Source organism: Hoplias malabaricus, chromosome 13 (assembly GCF_029633855.1).
Source record: "Hoplias malabaricus isolate fHopMal1 chromosome 13, fHopMal1.hap1, whole genome shotgun sequence".
Lineage (NCBI taxonomy): Eukaryota > Metazoa > Chordata > Actinopteri > Characiformes > Erythrinidae > Hoplias > Hoplias malabaricus.
The window spans coordinates 32,648,999-32,668,775 of record NC_089812.1 but is presented as its reverse complement, the minus strand read 5'-3'; positions in this window follow the sequence as shown (position 1 = coordinate 32,668,775).

Sequence of the window (19,777 nt, the reverse complement as noted above, 5' to 3'; positions counted from 1 at the left end):
GGGAAACAAGTAGCAGCACACATAAGTGTCAGAAGGTAAGAATTTCCCAAGCAGGTTTTTGGCAATGGACCCACACAATCCACTATCAATTTTTCAAACGGCTCTCCTACAGCAGGTATGGGGCAGAGGGGGGTAACCGGAATCACCTGGTTTGGTTTTCCAACAACCTGACAGGTATGACAAGACCGGCAATGATGTGTGACGTCTGATGTAATGGAGGGCCAAAAAAAATGTTTTAAAATACGCTGCAATGTTTTCCTAATCCCTAGATGACCAGCAAGGGGGTGGTCATGAGCTAATGATAAAACGTGTGACCGGTAAGGATGGGGAAGTACGATCAGATGAATCTCATCACATTCACAGTAGGTACTAGAGGAAACCCAGTACCTCATCAATACACCTTCCTCAATAAAATACAGATTTTTACCATTTAAACGGCATGTTTGGTCTGTGACTGTTCTAAAACATTTATCTAAAGTACCGTCCACTTTTTGAGCGGCGATTAGTGCAGTTTGAGTTATCGGGTCTGAATCACTTGTTATAAGGGAAGCAGAATTTGTGTGAGCGTAATCAGATTGCGGAAGACTGTCATCAGCAGACTTGGAACAAATATCCGAATCCACAGTACACATAAAGGTTTCTGATAAATTAATATCAGAAAATTTACGAGCCTGAGCACGAGTCAAAACACAAGCAGGGAAAAGAGCAGAGAGCGCGTGATCCTCCACCGGATTATTAACTAACTCCGCTAGCGTGTATATTTCTCCACCAGTGAGGTCGTTACCCAAAATAAATGAAACACCATCAACAGGCAGCTTAGAATGAACGGCAACCTTTACAAAACGAACTGAATACAAGGGAAACCTAAGCACTCCAAGTTCAATCCCTTGCACTAAAACATCACTGCCACAATAGGACTCCTTAGTAAACGGCAGAACGCTGTCCAGAATAAATGACTGAGCTACACCAGTGTCTCTCAATATTTTTATCGGCTGTCTATCCTGGTTGTTTTCAGGCAAAGAAACAAATCCATTAAACACAAAGGGCTTGAATACAGGATCGATGGCAGAGGAGACCGAAATATAAAACTCATCCAGTATGTGGTTATGAGGGAACATACTTACGGCGCTAACTTATTTTACAGGTGAACCAGAGCGCGAGCCTTTACGCTGGAGCGCTGGGAATACAGCAATAAGATGGCCTTGTTCATGACAGTAAAAACACTCACGAGTATCAGCAGGGACAGATGCCGTGGATATAGTGTCGTCAACAGGTGTTCTTGGCGCAATGTGACTAGAAAACACATTATGTTTAAATCAAAGCAAATCAAATCAAATTTATTTATATAGCGCTTTTCACAACTGATGTTGTCACAAAGCGGCTTCACAGAATTCCAGTAAGACAAGATTTGACATGAAATGTAAAAACAAAATGTAAAACCCTCAAGTGAGCAAGCCAGGGGCGACAGTGGCAAGGAAAAACTCCCCCAGCTGAGGAAGAAACCTTGGGAGGAACCAAGGCTCACAAGGGGTGACCCATCCTCCTCTGGTCAATCTACTGGTGATAATAGTTAGTAGTCCGTGAGAACTTCAGTGTAGGGGCAGCTTCAAGGCACTTGGTGGTTGCTGGAGCGTGGGCAGCTGATCTGAAGCATGGAGGAGGATCTCGACAGTCATCCATCAGTGTCCAGACAGACAGGTGGGCAGTCGTTTACTCGGAAAGATGTTTAGATGGCGAAGTAAAAACTTATGTGTCTTATGTGTCAATACAAACTCGTCTGCTAACGTAGCAGCATCAGACAATCTGTTCACTTTCTGCTCGTTAAGGTAAAGCACTATTTTCTCAGGAAGGTTATTTTAAAAATCTTCTAAGATAATTAGTTATTTGAGTTGTTCAAAGGTGGTAACCTTGCTAGCTGTACACCATTTCTCAAATAAAACAGCTTTCTCTCGGGCAAATTCAATGAACGTCTGGCTGGGGGTTTTCATTAAAGACCTAAAATTCTGTCGATAAGCCTCGGGGACCAGCTCATAAGCTCTAAGAATAGTGGTTTTAACAACATCATACTCCAAACTCTGTTCTAATGAGAGGGTAGAACAAATGTCTTGGGCCTTCCCCACTAATTTACGTTGTAACAACAATGACCATAGGTCCTTGGGCCAATTAAGCATGGTAGCAATATGCTCAAAAATAGTGAAATAGGTGTCAACTTCATTCTCCCTAAATACGGGAACAAGACTGATTTGCCGAGTAACATCAAAGTATTCCGAGTTACTCACGACTGTAGAGCGTATTGGAGAGTGTACTGAAGAGCGGGGCATGGGTACTGGGGGAGCAATCGCTGTCTGACCACCAGAGTGAGCTCTGACTGCAGTACTCCGAGGGAGGGGAACAGGCCTGACGCCCGCCAAACTTAACTTTGTCATCTCCCAATCTGCGTAAATCTGTAACGCTCGCAGATGAAGAGATTCTGCTTCACGCTCTTGAATTTTAATTTCCAACTCCAACTCCTTCAGCCAAACAGCTAGGCGGGGATCCAATCCAGGAGACAGGGAACTTCTGGGATCCATGCACGGCTGAGCGTCTGGGACGTCGGCGACCTCCGCCGCTTCAGCACCCAGAACCGCACTTGAAGCAACACCCAGGGAAGTGTTCCTTTCGGGTAAGATCCCCTTACCAATGAGCTCAATTTCCAAAACACGCTTTATTTGATATTTTATTTGATATTTTGGAGCAGAACGACAAACACTAATAGAAAAAAAATCAGCCACCAAAAGCAGGTCGTCTTTTCGACACAAATCAAAACTTTCTAAGGTAGGCTTGAGTGCAAATGCAACTAAGTCAAATTTAGCCATATCAAAGAAGAAAACCATCAGCCAGAACAAGAAAAAGAAAAGAGACAAGCCCCCAAATGTTACGACCTGGTCTAGTGCAGACCGCAACACGAAAATGAAATAACGGACACTGTGATGATTGCAAAAAAACAACTACAACTTAGGACAATTTTTGTGAAATGTATTAAAGGTGATTGATACAGTTTAGTGAACCAAATTTACTTCAAGGGTGACCCAGGCCAAAACAACAAACAAACCCCACACTAACTAATTTTAGGTACACTAACTAACCTGTGCAGGACGACAAAAACAAAGACACAGTGCTAACCTTACTCCCTTGCTATGTACAAACAGAGACAAACCCCAGTTCCCAAAACAAAAACAGCAGCCCCTCCCTACAACTGGTACTAGTTACAAATATGTACAATTACAGACAGGCAACACTCACAAAAAAACATTCAACAACTAACAATTCAAACACAAAGGGAGTTCAACAGCGCAAAAGATAAACAATCGAGTGAGGAACCATTCCTCCCGTGTGTGACGTAACCCTCTCTTTTATAGCAGATGGTTGAAGCCAAACCATGGACACGGATTCCGACATCCAGCATGCAGTCAGTCAGGAACCCAGGACTGGATCCTAGAACATATGGACAGAACAGGATAGAGATACAAAAGAAACATCCATGCCCATAACAGGGAGGTCCTGGCAAAAACAGTGGTGTGGTTATTTTCGCTCTACCCAATCCAAAACCTGAGATACGGGGACCTCTTGTAGTCCATAAAATGTATAACTGCATATATCAAGATGGGATTCATATTTCCAGTGAAGATAGATAAACACTTGAGGTATGTCAGAGGAAGCCTCACCATTGCAATATATTTAACACCAATAAATCTATTGAGAGAAAATCCCAGTTACATTAGTCCTCATATCTCAGCTTTGGGATGTTATAGGCTGATAATAATCACACCCCTGTGTAAGTCAGGACCTGCCTAATCACCAACATGAGTTTTGAAGAAATCTGAGACTGTCAAAAATTTTGTCTAAAAAAACACAAAGGGGTACCCCTTAGTGTTTTTTTTGGGTGAAAAATGTGACCTCCTCAGATCTTCTTCAAACCTACACAGTGTGTCAGGGAGGTCCTGACGAAGACAGCAGTGTGGTAATATTTGCCCTACCACATCCCAAAGCTGAGATATAGGGACATGTTGTGGTCCATAAAATGTATAACTGTAAATTTCATAATGGGATTCCTACTTCCAGTGAAGCTAGGTAAACACATGAGTAGAAGGGTGCGAACAGAAAAGCCTAGTCAGTCCAATATATCCTACATGAATCTGTATTTGGCCAGGGGGTCTCAGTTCTAATAAATTAAAAAAGGTATAATATGTGAGTCATAGGGATGTCAGAGGAAGCCTCACCATTGCATTGACGGCGGTTTGGAGTAGCGAGTATGTAGTTTGTGGGGGACAACTTCTCTATTATTTTATAGGGGCCTGAAAATCGTGTCTGGGAAGAAGAACCAACAGGTAACTGAGAGAGAACCTTATCTTCAACATTTAAAGAGCGACTAACGGCTTGGTGATCAAAACGAGTCTTCATGTTTTTCTGGGAGGTATCCAAAGTTTGCAAGTCCACGAACCAAACGTCCAAAAAGCAAGGCATTTGGGCTGAACCCAGTAGACTCCTGTACTGTGTCACGGATAGCAAACAGGAGCAAGGGAACACCTTCATCCCATTCTTTATCATGATCAAAACAGTATGTTCTCAGCATATTTTTAAAAGTTTGATGAAAACGCTCGAGAGCACCCGGGGACTCAGGGTGATACGCACTAGACACAACATGTTTAATTCTTGCACAACCTGAGAAAAAAGTTTAGACATAAAGTTAGTACCTTGGTCAGACTGAATATTTTTTGGTAAGCCAAAGGTAGTACAAAATTTAATCAATGCATTGATTACAGATCGTGATTTCAAGGTGCGTAATGGAATCAACAGCATCAGGCCGTGAATCTCATTTGTCAGTCCTCCTCTCCTCCGAGACCTATCTCATCGCTGAGTCTGGGAAATGACATCACTGTTTCTGAAAGTCACATGATTGATAAAGTCAACATGGCGGAAAACGCAGTGTACGAATCTCTGGCTGTAGCAAGTGGAAATAGTTGTAAATGAACTCAATGTTTTTGCAGTCTTTTTGCATTTTATACGATTCTGTAATATATTATGATGTACACAATTTATTTAAGTCGGCGATATTTTTATGTTCTAATATGAAGGTTACGGTGACTTAAAATAAAGGCTAATTGTCACGACACTTTCTTGACATTTTTAGGCATCCTTTTTAAGAGTTTCGTTCTTATTGCATTTATTTAATAAAATGCTAGTTTGTATTTTAATGACACCTTATAAAAGCACATTTTCAAAATGATTCATTAAGTAAATTACACTAGAAAAATATAAATTATTTATTTATATTCCAAAATAATTTAATAATTATTAATTAAAAACTATGCAAAAAGTTCAAAATGAAGAAAAAGCACACATTCAATTTTTGTAGTTTACAAATTCTACAGTTTAAAACAAATATTCAGTTTATTATAAAAACAAACTACAGAATAAATACAAAGAATATAAATAATGAATAATGAAATAAAACGAATCTGTACAGAGAAAATAAATGACATGCAAGAACAGGTTTTTACTAATAAAACAAACTGTGCCACCACACAAAAAATGCAATACTATGTAACAGCAAAACAATATAATAAAAGCAAGCAGTTTAAAATCTGACAAAAACTAGAGAATGAAAAAAGCAATCAGTTTGACTCATTCAAAAGCTACATGTGAAAAAACATCTTCAGCTTCATATCTGCTGAATCCAGTTTTCTCAGCAGAAGGATGGTGATCTTAAACTGAGATAAATTATTGATTAGACAAGACAATGCAATGTTAATAAACAAAATTTTTTTAATATAATTTCTTACCTCTGGAGTCATGACTTCTAAAACGAACAATGTACTATTCAAACTTGCTCTGTTGCATTTTATCACCACAAACATCCTCTCTATGATGGCTTCAGTCTATGAGAAATATAAAGTTTTATTTATACACTATTGGACATAAATATGAACAGACAGTAAAATGATGCTTGTGACATTAATTAATTTATTTATTTTTTTTACTTATAATCAAGACTTGACCTGAGCATCATTTAATTTAACTTGTCTTTGAAAGAATGGTGAGCCTTACACAAATTATAAAAGATCAGATTATTATATTAGGACATTGGTTCCCAATTCTGGAACAGAGAGCCTGCACATTTTAATTATTTCTTGCTGTAACTCACCCACCACTGGTCACCAGTCTTATCCAAAAAAGGCCAGTGTGGCTGCAGGTTTTCATGCCTATCAAGCAGGAGTTCAGCTGATTATTTGTTTAATCACCTGGTTTCGGTCTTCAAAATATTGATAAGGTTTGTTTCTCCTTAGCTTTAATGAAAACCTCTAGCATCCGTTTGTGGATAAGACTGTTGACCTCTGAATAAGACAATTGGTTTGATCAGGTGTCAGTTGCGTCAAAGCAGGACAACTTTGAATTGCAGAGTAGGGAGTACTCCAGGACAAGGAATGGAAACCACTGGTTTCAAACTGTTTGACACATCTAGCCTATTTATTTTCACAGGTGACATGCTTTATGTACAACCGTAAAACAAAATTGGACCTTTGTGTTTAACCCATCGGTGGCAGTAAACACACACATTGGTGATTGGGGCCACAGACACACACAAAGTAGCGGGCAACCATCCTTGGTGCCTGTGGAGAATTTTTGAGGGTTAGGTGCCTTGCTCTAGGACACTTCAGCCATGGATGGTCCTGCCCGTTGTGGGGTTTGAACCAGCAACCTTCCAGCACCAAGGCCATGACTGCCTGTTTATTAATAAATAAACCATATCTTAAATGTGTTCACCTGTTCTTCATCAGAAACAGATATGCTTCCATCTCTAATTTGCTTAATCTTTGGGTGAAATGTGGGGTTCTCATGTAGGAACATCCTGTTGGACCTCAATAGTCCTAGTTGTAAATTCCTTTGTAGTGTCTACAAGCAGAAATAGAAGCTAATAACTGTTTTAAAAATGAAACAAGTAAAAAGTTGCTTTCTCCAATATAATATGAATATACCTAAAACAGTAAAGAAAAAGGGAGGGGAAAAACACTAGCCTAAAATAAAAAGTGTCCACAAATAAAAATGCTATTTACCAGAATTTCTTCATCCGTTACATGGTTGAAGACTGATCCTTCTCTTATGGCTGCGTATGTCCTTGAGGCACAAAAAAGTTTACATTTTTTTAAATTCATGTATTATACAAATAATCTAAAAAAATGTTTACATAATAAATTAAACCTTTTATATAGATAGGGCTCTGGGCAGTGACAACCACAGCTAAATGGCACGTCTTCTTGCAATGTTTCCACTCCAGCACAGTCGGCATGCAGCTGAGCCCTACAATACTGACACTGGACCCAATTCACTGACTGCACTTCTGAATAAATTGATCTATAAATACCAAAACACCACAGCTTTTAGACCATACATTTTGATGTTAAATTGGTAAATTGTTTATGAAAAAGAAATAGAAAAAGATAATTTTCTATTATGTCTGTGTTGCCCTGTGAAGGACTGGCGTCCCCTCCAGGGTGCCGCCTTGCACCCGATGATTCCAGGTAGGCTCTGGACCCCCCGCGACCCTAAATTGGATAAGCGGTTACAGATAATGGATGGATGGATAATTTTCTATTACTTTTTTTCCTATCCTTTGGTACACACAGGCATATATGTCCAGTGCAAGATAGTCTCTACTGGTTGTAGAGGTTCCTAGTGAGAATATTTTTTTTCATTATGGTCAGTGTAATACTGAAGTGAAACAGTACAGGTAGCAAAGCAAGAATTCATAGCAATGAATTTATTTTTTTTAAGGAAATAAGACTCCATAATTCTATATCTATATATAATTTATAATCTATATATAATTTATATTCCATGCTATATGTTGATGACATCAACCAATAAAGAAATATATCCAAACAGGAACTGGAATCAACAGAAGTATCAGTATACTGGATCATTACGTTTAATAAATTATTAAAATTGGATTGTTTAATATTGTTTAATCTTTAATATCAATCTACTGTAAGCAATCTTGAAACCTAACCTGGCTGCACACATGTTCTCCGACCCAGAAGACAGGTTGCAAGTGTCCTTTCAAAAGAGCTTTAGTATCATCTGTCCAGTGGGCAAATCTCTTTCCATAGGTTAAAAAAAGATCATATATGTTTTCAATAATCAAGTAAATTGCTGGGGGAAAAAAAAGAAAAGAAAAGAAGAATATATGATCTTACCCTTCTATTTCAAAGTTCTCCATTATCATCACACACCACCATTTACGAAGCATTGGCATGTCATGCTAAATAAAATAACTTAAATTATTATTATTTATAAAAAAAATCTTATTTATAAATAAGAAATATAAATAAATAAATAAAATCTACTCACAACAGTGAAGTCGAAAGAGCCATCCGGTGCAACAAAGTGCATACTTGAAAAAGGAGAAAGACAGATACACAATCATTTAATATACACATGACAGAAAAGCAATAAATAAATACATAAAAATAAGATAGAATAAACAGATAAGTTTCAAAATTGTCACCATTAACATGAAGATGCCACAATAATTTCCCCAGTGTTGAATTGGAAGGTCCTTTTAATAGAAAAACATTCAGTTAGAAACAACTTAATATTAACATAAAGGTGGGAAAGAGTTGTGTTTTTTCCTTTTTTTATTTACCTGCAAATCCCACCCCGTTTTCTCCTCCCACTGTCCTGGGTTCAGCATCTGAGCCAGATTACTGTCATTTCAAAGACAACAATAGTTTTAAGCAAAGAAATATCATCAGCCCACCTCAGCTGACAATGAACCACACAAAATTTGACATCAAACAGAACATGAATTTGCAATCCAAATATTCCATGCTGTTACACGCTTGGTCTTGGAATGAGACCGGTAAATACTTGAACGGCATGCAATGTTTGCTGTAAGTTATAACCTCAACACTGTTTGGAACATCAGATCACCAAATCCACGAGATTAAGTTCTTTTTGTGAACATGGGATCTAGAAAAAGAATTTCCCTCTTGGCTGGCCTCAAAACCTATGAGTGGATATGAAGTCTGCATTCTCAGTAAACATGTTACACACAAAAATTCTCACTACATTCCATGTCATAGATACAATTAGCAAAGCAACATTACCTATAACAGTCCAATACCAGACTGAAAACAAAGAAAAAATACAGTGCAAATGATTAAATTAATTTACCGATAAAATGTAGTGTCCTGATGTCCACAGTGGGATGACAAGGGGCTCTTTCAATTGAGCATCATACTTAGAAATACAGATATTATTCACATAATCATCACATGATTACACTGCATATTGCGAAAATAGGTTTAGGGTTAGAGTGCAAACACTTACAGGGAAATGGTCAAGTGGATCAGCATTGCAAGGAGGTAACCACGTTGGCACAACATAGATATTTGCAATGAAACTATTCCTACCCTATAAATGTTCTATTAATACAATACAACCACAATCAGCAAAATTACAAAGAAAATTCCTAGCTGTGTGATTATTACTTGTGCTTTGGCAATTCCATCAATGATACTGAGGTAGGCATTTCCTACCTACAAACAAACAGCAAGAAACAGATAAATACCCTGTCCAGCCACTTGCACTGAAGTGTACTTAATGAAGTGTCGGGTCTGTGTAAATATATCAACACACATGCAGCCTAACCTGATTCAGATACATTACATGTATAGGTTTAATTATACAATATGTTTAATGGGTTAAAAATATTTAATCACCGTTGCTTCCATGTCTTGGGGCAAGCCCAAAGTCCAAAAGTCCTCCTGGACAAGGCAAATTTTTCCTTTTTTTTTACAATAAGCTCTTGTCTTGGCTTTTGTTCATCTAGGACATAAGAAAGCTGTAAAAACAACATCATATTAAACATATATTGCATATTATCACTTTTTTTGTACTTAAAAATATGATTTAATTTGGACTATAAATTTCCTCATACCAGTTTCTCCTGGTCAGAGTGAAAAGTCAACGACCAAAAAGCCCGAGAAGGTTTGATGCTCTGAAACTTTGTGCGGGCTTCACACTGCATCCTACAGGTTTCATATTCTGCATATGACAAGTGACATAAAGAGTGACATGAGAAAATAAAACAATATTTTGGACAATACATTTGTTATTTAAAGGCAAAAAATGTTCTACCATCATCACACGAAGACACAAGTGTTTGGGGCTGCATGGGTTCTGGGGATTCTTGCTCCACTGACATCACACCTGACTGCTGTGTATGTGTGGATGCTTGGGAGGTTTGAACAGAAAGCACATTAATATATTCACTCAGTCATTAATATGTCCACGCACGCAGTATAAAAATAGGAACCAGGATGTATATAATTAACGTAAACACACTTACCTAAAACTGCTTGTCCAAGCTCATTCAGAGTTATATTGTTAATACGCTGGTCCATTAGTCCTCTCTTCAGCTGTGTCTCCAAAAGGCGGAAGTTCACTGCTGTATTGCGATGGTGAATAATATTTCTCATGAAAAATACGTGTTGAGGGGGACATGTTGTTCAGAAAATAATTATTTTTTTGCATACTTCCAAACAATTGTTCTGCTATCTGACTGTTGAGTGAACCTTGGAGTTCTGGGACAAGATTGATTCTCCTTAAGATGTCCCGCTGATCCTTTGTGTTTGATTCATGAAGCTTATCGTAAAGCACATAATGACTGCTAGCCCCAGTGATGGGATGGCCACTACCATCTGAATTGGGAGACCTTTTAACAAGCCAAGAGATGTACACTTCAAGTTTTCCTTTCTGTGCTGCAGAAATGTTTTCAGGTGTAGGCTCAGCCAACCGTCCTTCATGGGGTTTGAGTGGTATGATGGCTGGAAATCTCAAGTTGGCATGTGTGGCCAAACCACGAGCAAAATCATAGACTGACACATTTGGTATGTGTTTCCATGATAGGAGAAGATCAGTGAAGTCTCTAGGACTTTCTGCCCTTAAGTTGAATTTCAAACTATACACAACACCATGTGGACATGCAATGAAACACCATCCACCTGTTAAAAAAATGAATATAAGGAAGAGAAGAACAAAAATGATGGACAGGCAAAATAACTTTCCTGAAATTTGCTTACCAGAGGCACCCCAGATTTTCTGAAAGACCTTGTCACAGGTGTGCTTGTTCTTCATCTCCTGTTGCAATCTTACAATTAGGTCATCACATGACCCTCTTGGGTCTATGTGGCATGCCTTGCATAGTTTGCGCACTGTGCCTACCTAGAGAAATACACACACACACACACACACACACACACACACACTTCATAGCCCTACAATTAGACTGTAGTCTATCTGTCCATCTAAATATTTTGTTAGACCCAGCAGTGCTGCTGTGTCTGATCCACTCAGTCCAACACACAGTAACACTCCACAATCACCATCAGTGTGACTGCAGTGCTAAGGTCCATCAGGGGTCAGAACAGGTTGAATGGGGTTTACAAAATATGCAGATCAACAGATGGACTACAGTCTGTAATTGCATAACTACATAGTGGTCCTGTACTTTCAGTGGAGCTGAGAAAATAACAAGTGTAGAAATAAAGTGCATTCATCACATTTCATCTTGCATTTACACTACTCATGTTTTAGTTGTACCTTTTGTTTTTTAAGCTCATCCATAAGACGTTCCTCTGTTATGAACAGTTCTGTCTCTGGACTCTCTCGAACAGGCAACAATTTTTCATACTCTGTGTTAAGCACACAGTCTCCTTTTCTGGTGTGTCTGCCAATCCATGGTGCCCAATATTCATAAGATGGATGAACAGCCCAGGAATTTTTTTGCACAACCTAAAAAATCAATAACAAAAATAATGACAAGAAGGCATCTGTCAGGACTCGCCGAGGGCGGACTGACGGAGGCGGATGCACACGCTAAAACACAGTGACTTTATTAAAGTGAAATAACAAAACAGAGACAGACGGACAAAACTAATAACAGATAAACAGACAAGGAAAAAAACCAAAATGAGGAATAACAGAAACAGACAGACTTGCTACAATGGCGGTGGAAAGGAAACAGTGACAATAGTGGAAAAGACATGAACTGCATCAAAGACAGACAGACTTGGGAACCATGAAACGCAATAATGCAAATGACCAACAAATGGGAGTGACACAAGGGAACTTAAATACCTGACACAGACAAGACACACCTGGAACAGATAATGAGAGGGCAGGGTAACAAATGAGACACGGATGAGAAGGAGGAACAAAGGTGGGACTAGGGCAGAAACATGAACAATAACAAACAAAGCCATGTGCTAAGAGAGCACATTGCGGGGAAAACAGACATGGCAGGACAAGGGCTTGACAGTGTCACTGTGCATAGGTATTCAAACCAACTGTCAAGGTTCTTGAAAGCATTTTATAAATGTAATGTAATATTAATATTATTATATCGTTATTAAAATAACAATTCATAAACTTACTGGGGACAAATCCACAAGCAATCATTTCAAAATTGACTGAGTTCCAAAATTCTTCAATGTTGACCTCTCCTTTGAAGTTTCTAGGAGGCTCTTTTATGTCACTCACTGTCAAACAAACCCCACTTTTAGGCTTGCTTTCCCAGATAGGGATTAAGTGCAGTCCTTGACTCTACAGGGTTCTGAATGTCCCCATTAAAAGATACCAGCCCTTAAAGCAACATATTGGTAACAAGGAAGCCTAACCACTTTCACTTTAATAGATTTAATACAGTAAAATAACCAAAACTGTTTATTTAAAAGTTTAAAAAAAAAATTAAAAAAAAGTTCGAGATGGGACCCTGGGATGAAGAGGGTTAGCAACTCTCTAGGACTCTGGGATGAGGTTTTTTAGCATCTAGGACTCTGGGATGAGGTGGACTAGCCACTAGGTCTCTGGGATGAGGTGGGTAAATAACTTGGTCTCTGGGATGAGGTCATTTAGCAAGTAGGTCTCTGGGATGAGGTGGACTAGCCACTAGGTCTCTGGGATGAGGTGGGTAAATAACTTGGTCTCTGGGATGAGGTCATTTAGCAACTAGGTCTCTGGGATGAGGTGGGCTAGCCACTAGGTCTCTGGGATGAGGTGGGCTAGCTACTAGGTCTCTGGGATGAGGTGGGCTAGCCACTAGGTCTCTGGGATGAGGTCATTTAGCAAGTAGGTCTCTGGGATGAGGTGAGCTAGCCACTAGGTCTCTGGGATGAGGTGGGCTAACAACTTGGTCTCTGGTATGAGGTGGGCTAGCCACTAGGTCTCTGGGATGAGGTGGGCTAACAACTTGGTCTCTGGGATGAGGTCATTTAGCAACTAGGTTTCTGGGATGAGGTGGGCTAGCCAATAGGTCTCTGGGATGAGGTGGGCTAACAACTTGGTCTCTGGGATGAGGTCATTTAGCAACTAGGTCTCTGGGATGAGGTGGGCTAGCCACTAGGTCTCTGGGATGAGGTGGGCTAGCCACTAGGTCTCTGGGATGAGGTCATTTAGCAAGTAGGTCTCTGGGATGAGGTCATTTAGCAAGTAGGTCTCTGGGATGAGGTGGGCTAACAACTTGGTCTTTGGGATGAGATCATTTAGCAACTAGGTCTCTGGGATGAGGTGGGCTAGCCACTAGGTCTCTGGGATGAGGTGGGCCAACAACTTGGTCTCTGGGATGAGGTCATTTAACAACTAGGTCTCTGGGATGAGGTGGGCTAGCCACTAAGTCTCTGGGATTAAGTATGGGGCTGAGATGCTCTAAAAGGAAGAACTTACCTGCCATGCTGAAGATTCCTTTTTTGTGTAGATCCATAATAACAGCAGGGTAGTAGCCACAATTAATACAGGAATATGTATAATCATGACTTGTGAGCGCCTCAAAATGGCAATATGCATGTAGAATGGTGTCACTTGATGGAAATTTAACACCCCGAAGTCCCTTCAGTGAATTTATGGTTCCTGACACTGCTGTATGGTTCTGTAGATGACATTTTTGTTAAAAAAAAAGCTATGACAACATTTAATACTCAACAACTTAAGTGTACCATTCAATGTGTTATTTTACCTGACGGTTCTGCCTCAGAAAAATGCAGAGTTCCCAGGTAAGCAAAACATGATCATCAAAATTATGGAGTCCTGCTTTCCACTCTTGATAACGGTACACCATCTGACAGAGTGCATTGTTTGAAGTAAGTTGACACATCTAAGGAAGAAATATCAGATTACAATGTTACAGTGTTACTGAATGAAAATTTAAAATTACCTGAAGTATTAATCAAAGGCTTAAACTTACTGTCAATAATGCCACCTATACCCACAATCCGGGCTTTGTTTGTTATCATCACTGGATTATCCAAAGCAGGATGACTCAAACAGAAAGTGCAATTGGTCTCTGTTGGAAGAAGTTTTGTTGGATAATTAAATGGTGCTCTGGGAACTGTCACGTCTTCTGGGAGTCTGGAGGGAATTTTTTTCTGAGTACAAATATACTGTACTACATGTTCCAAGTGGTCTGTTACAGGGTAGATAGGCTGGGTAGTGGGCTGGTCTGTCACAGCAGTATGTGAATCTGATCTGTCTCAAATAAGTGTTTCTGAGTTTGGAATAAGTGCCATTTTGCTATACTTTTGTGCACACAAGACATTCTTGCCTTAGCACAAGGACAATGCCATGAGTTCTTCTTTGTCTTGTAGGTCACCATAATTGTGCCAAGACAACTAAAGTGCTTCTTCACTGGCTCATAAATAGATAGACATATTGCTTGGGATGAACCACTGAGTGTTACTTCTACAGACAGAGGTACATGGGCTGACATGGCTGCTTTCTGTCTTTTTATGCACAGACTCTTCTTTGATACACCAAATAGCTTATGATGCACCATTTCATCTAGAACACCCTCTTGAAGGAACTCTTCACTTATGGTGTGAGAACAATAGTCAAGTGAATGAATATGTCCGCAGTGGCTGAAGGCACATCCACTCCGTAGTGTTAGAAGCTGGTACTGAAAACATTCTTCTAATTCATATCCAGTAAAGTGTATTTTGCCCCATGTCTTTCTCTGTACATGAACAGGTATAGATCCATCCACACAAACACTTTTCAAATGTGATGTGCTGGTTATATCTGGTTTTGCTTCTGAATGTTTTCTGGAAATGTGACCAGGCAAATTCTTCTTATGTACAATTGTAGTGCAGTGAGGACACTATTTTTGGGGTGATGCCGTTTGAGCCTTTTTTGGAGAAGGAAGTGACAGAGGAGTGGATGATGTAGAGGAAAGTGCAGGAGCAGATGATGAAATCTCAGAAGCACCAACTGTTAAAGTATGTGCTTCAGGTGGGTTGAGTTTAAATGGGGTGGTGCTTCCTTTAAGGAATTTGAAGTGAATATAGCAAATATGCAAGGTACTTCTGCAGGTGAAGGTGTGTGCGCCACAGAGAAAGTAACTTGACAAGCCTGAAGATGGCTTTCCATATTATCTCTCCTCAAAATGGTTTTTGAGCACAGAGGGCAGTGATAGTGTCCTTCGGATCTGCAATTCTGATGACATTTGTGAATTCGATATTCTGTGAAAAATGTGAAAATAAATAAAAAATAAAACACATGAATCAACATGAACTTTGTGCTGCCAAAAAAAAAAATAAAAATAGCAGGGTTACATTACCTTTAAACTGTATTGCATTTTTCCAGTGAATTTCAATGTGCTTTTTAACTCTTGCCAAGTTGCTAGGCTTAACTAGCAGCTAATGATTAATTCAGATGAATGATCGGGTAGAAGAACATTATTAGGTGAAATATTAATATAGTAATTAATGATGATTCAAACCAACAATCAATTCTCACATCAAATGCTTTTTATCTTTAGTTAAAAGAGTAATGAATTTCAAATGAATATGTAATAATTTATATAAAGAATGAAATATAAATAATATGGTCAAAATGTGTGTGTGTGTGTGTGTGTGTGTGTGTATTTGAGAGCCCCCTCCCTCTCTCCTCCTGACTCTTATAGCACACCCTTGCTCTCTCTCCTTTATCTGCTCCTCCAGCTGCTCATCTCTTCACTCAGCACACAGAGTCATCACACACTGACAAGATGCTGCCAGCACTCTGCACTCTCTTCACTGCTCTCTCATGTAAGATTTCACAACACTGGAGCTCCTCAGCATTTACCTTCATCTAATGTGAGCATCAACTAATGTAACATGGATGCTGCTTTTATTGCAGGTGTCAGTGGTGTGACTGTGGTGACCCAGAAGCCGCCTGTTCTCACAGCCACTAAAGGAGAGAAGACCACTCTGCACTGTAACCTGGGGTCTGTTATTAATGATGCTCGTTGGTATAAACATGTTCTAGGAGGGGTTCCACAGTTTGTGTTAAGGAATTTTCACAGCTGGAGCTCTCCTAACTATGGATCTGGCTTCTCGTCTCCTAAATTCACATCAACACACTCGTCTCAGTCTGATTACACTTTGATTATTGATACAGTGGAGGTAGGAGACTCTGCAGTGTATTACTGTCACACATGGGATAACTCTGCTAGTGAGCACGTATCACAGTGATTCACACCATGACAAAAACCTCCTCACTGCTCACATTCACTTCTCCTTTCACACAGCTGTAGATGTATAGTGTGCTTAAGAGGAACATATAATATTGACTTCGGTATTTAGTGTTTTATTATATTTAAAGAGTGTTTTAATAGATGGGATGTGGAGTTAGCATAAATGGCGGTATAAAACAATAAATAAACTAAAATCGAGCTGGTCAAGTATAAATTCAGCTAACAGACTAGCAGGTCCTTCTATTAATATTTTGTGTTAAGATTTTCTGCAATGCAGAAAACATCTTACTCTAATCACTGGTAAGATTCAAATTCAATGCCAAATTATTTTTGCCACAATTTTACCTATAGGATATTTTATTTTATTTTATCCTGTGTATGATTATTATTAAATCCTGTGTGTTTCTCATAATGTGTGATGTAAAGGTTTTAGTGTTTTTTTTAGGTAAAATTGTGGCAAAAATATTTTTTTTTAGGTAAATAAATGTCATGTAATAATATAGAGTTCTATTGTATCATCATTACAATTTACAAATCACTGTAACGTGATTACTATTATATGTCACTGTACATGCTGTACATAAACACTTAGGTCTATTTTGTCTTCTCAGAGCCTGTATCATGTGCGAGCCCATGTCTAAAATCCTGAAAACTCCACTGTCAGAATCAGAAGCACTGCAGGAGGGTCACTGAAGCTTTGATACCTCAACACTGAAACCTTTACATCACACATTATGAGAAACACACAGGATTTAATTATAATCATACACAGGATAAGATGTAAAATATCCTCTGCCAATCCATTAGAGCTTCACACAGAGCTTCCACACTCTCTTCCTACCTGCAGCCACAAAATGTCTGTTGTTTGAATCCTACCCCTCAACACTAAGGTTGACGTGGCCGTTTATGATCCTTCACAGGGGTCACCAGGTAGGCACCGCCCCTCATCGGTGTTTCACTAAATTAAGTCCACAACACCTCCAGAAGGCTCAACAGTGAAGTCTGGTGTCTCAGACCCACCCCACGCCAAGTGAGCTTTATAGTCCTACATACCATCATACATACCTACATAGCCCTTTACCATCGACAACCATAAATCCACACTGGCCTCCCTGGTGACTAAGGCTGTATTTAGCCCCACTGGCACCGTTAATGCATGCTCAGTGCCACCAGTTCCATGTGAACGTTACATGCTACATCACCAACAACAAAATTAGCACCTCTACAGTGCATGTCCCCAAATAATTTGTACTTTCCTTATCCACAACCACTGACTAGACCTTTCAGCTGTTTCTGATAACTTCACAGCTGCCCTTAGTTTCCTGCCTCTGATGCTGAACTGCACAAGCAGGGATGTGGCAGACTTGGCTAAAAATCCCCTAACACCTATCTCCACCAGTCTTATATGTGCCTGCCACCCATGTTCCCTCACCTCAGTCACCAAGTCTGTGTACTTCAGCTTCTTCCTTTTGAATGCTTCATCTACTGCATCCTCAAATAGAACAGTTAACTTTATGAAATAAACTATCCATTTACTTTCAGAGTAGAGCACCATGTCTGGCCTCAGTGTAGTTAATACAAAGCACTCTGTGCAGTTATTTTACCTACGTCCACCAGCAATCTCCCATCTACCAATATTTATAGCTTGTGCATGCTCTTGAACAAGTTCCTCCTCAAGCACAAACCTAATCACTTTATTAATACAGCCACTCATCAATGCATTAACATCTAGACGATTGCTGTCCAACCTGCTCAACACTGGTCTGCTGTTTTAGCTCTATACAATTGAAGAGGAGTTTCCATTTCTTCTGTCATTGGTAGAATCAAAACCTTAAGTTAATGTAATAAATCTATTTTATTATTATTTATACGAGTGAAGCAAATAAAACTGTCCTGAGTTTAAGGGAGGAAAGGAATTAAGAGAAGGATTATGCACAGATAAAATAAAGAGTACAAGGAAAATTCAACATGTTTATGGTGTTTGACCATGGTAAGATTAGCAATTTTACTTATAGGAAGCCATTTTTAGCAGAATATTTCTATTGGGGGTATTTAGCACATGAGAATTATATATATAGTATTTGTAGTTTATAGAGCCCTCCCTCTTCCCCTGACCCTCTTATAGCACACCCCTGATCTCTCTCCTTTATCTGCTCCCTCCAGTTGCTCATCTCTTCACTCAGCACAGAGAGTCATCACACACTGACAAGATGCTGCCAGCACTCTGCACTCTCTTCACTGCTCTCTCATGTAAGATTTCACAACACTGGAGCTCCTCAGCATTTACCTCCATCTAATGGTGACCCAGAAGCCCCCTGTTCTCACAGCCACTAAAGGAGAGAAGACCACTCTGCACTGTAATCTGGGGACTGTTACTAATTTTCAAGTTGTGTGGTGTAAACAGGTTGCAGGAGAAGTTCTACAATATGTGTTAAGAAATCATCACAGCTATAGCACTCCTTTATATGGATCTGGCTTCTCGTCTCCTAAATTCACATCAACACACTCGTCTCAGTCTGATTACACTTTGATTATTGATACAGTGGAGGTAGGAGACTCTGCAGTGTATTACTGTAACACATGGGACAGCTCTGTTAGTGAGTGGGTATCACAGTGATTCCCACCATGACAAAAACCTCCTCACTGCTGACATTCACTTCTGCTTTCACACAGCTGTAAAATTTACTTGAACAACTATTTCAGTAGGGCGGCACAGTAGTGCAGCAGGTAGGAGTCGCAGTCACACAGCTCCAGGGGCCTGGAGGTTGTGGTTTCGATTCCTGCTTCGGGTGACTGTCTGTGAGAAGTGTGGTGTGTTCTCCCTGTGTCCTGCAAATGCAGACTCTCTCCATCTGCTCCCACTGGGTTATAGTACTATAATAAAAATCTCATTTAAATCCTGTTATGGCAAATTTAAAATTAATCTCACTCTTTTTAGTATCAGCAGGAAGAAAGATTGATGCTCAAAGAATTCTTTGGGGAGAAGAGAGGAGTAAGACACAGTCAAATATCCTCTCTTATCTCTCGAGTTTATTGAACAAATCCAAGCCATATATAGGACCCCGGTCACGTACACCATTATTACATCATGTCTCGTTCCATCAACCCAAACATTCCCTTATTGGTGCCTCATTATCTCCAACTTTATAGTTGCCAGGAAAAAATGGTGAGAGATGTCCTTCAGTTGTAGACTGCCTTCCTTCTAATCTGCTCAGCACCTTCCTCCCACAG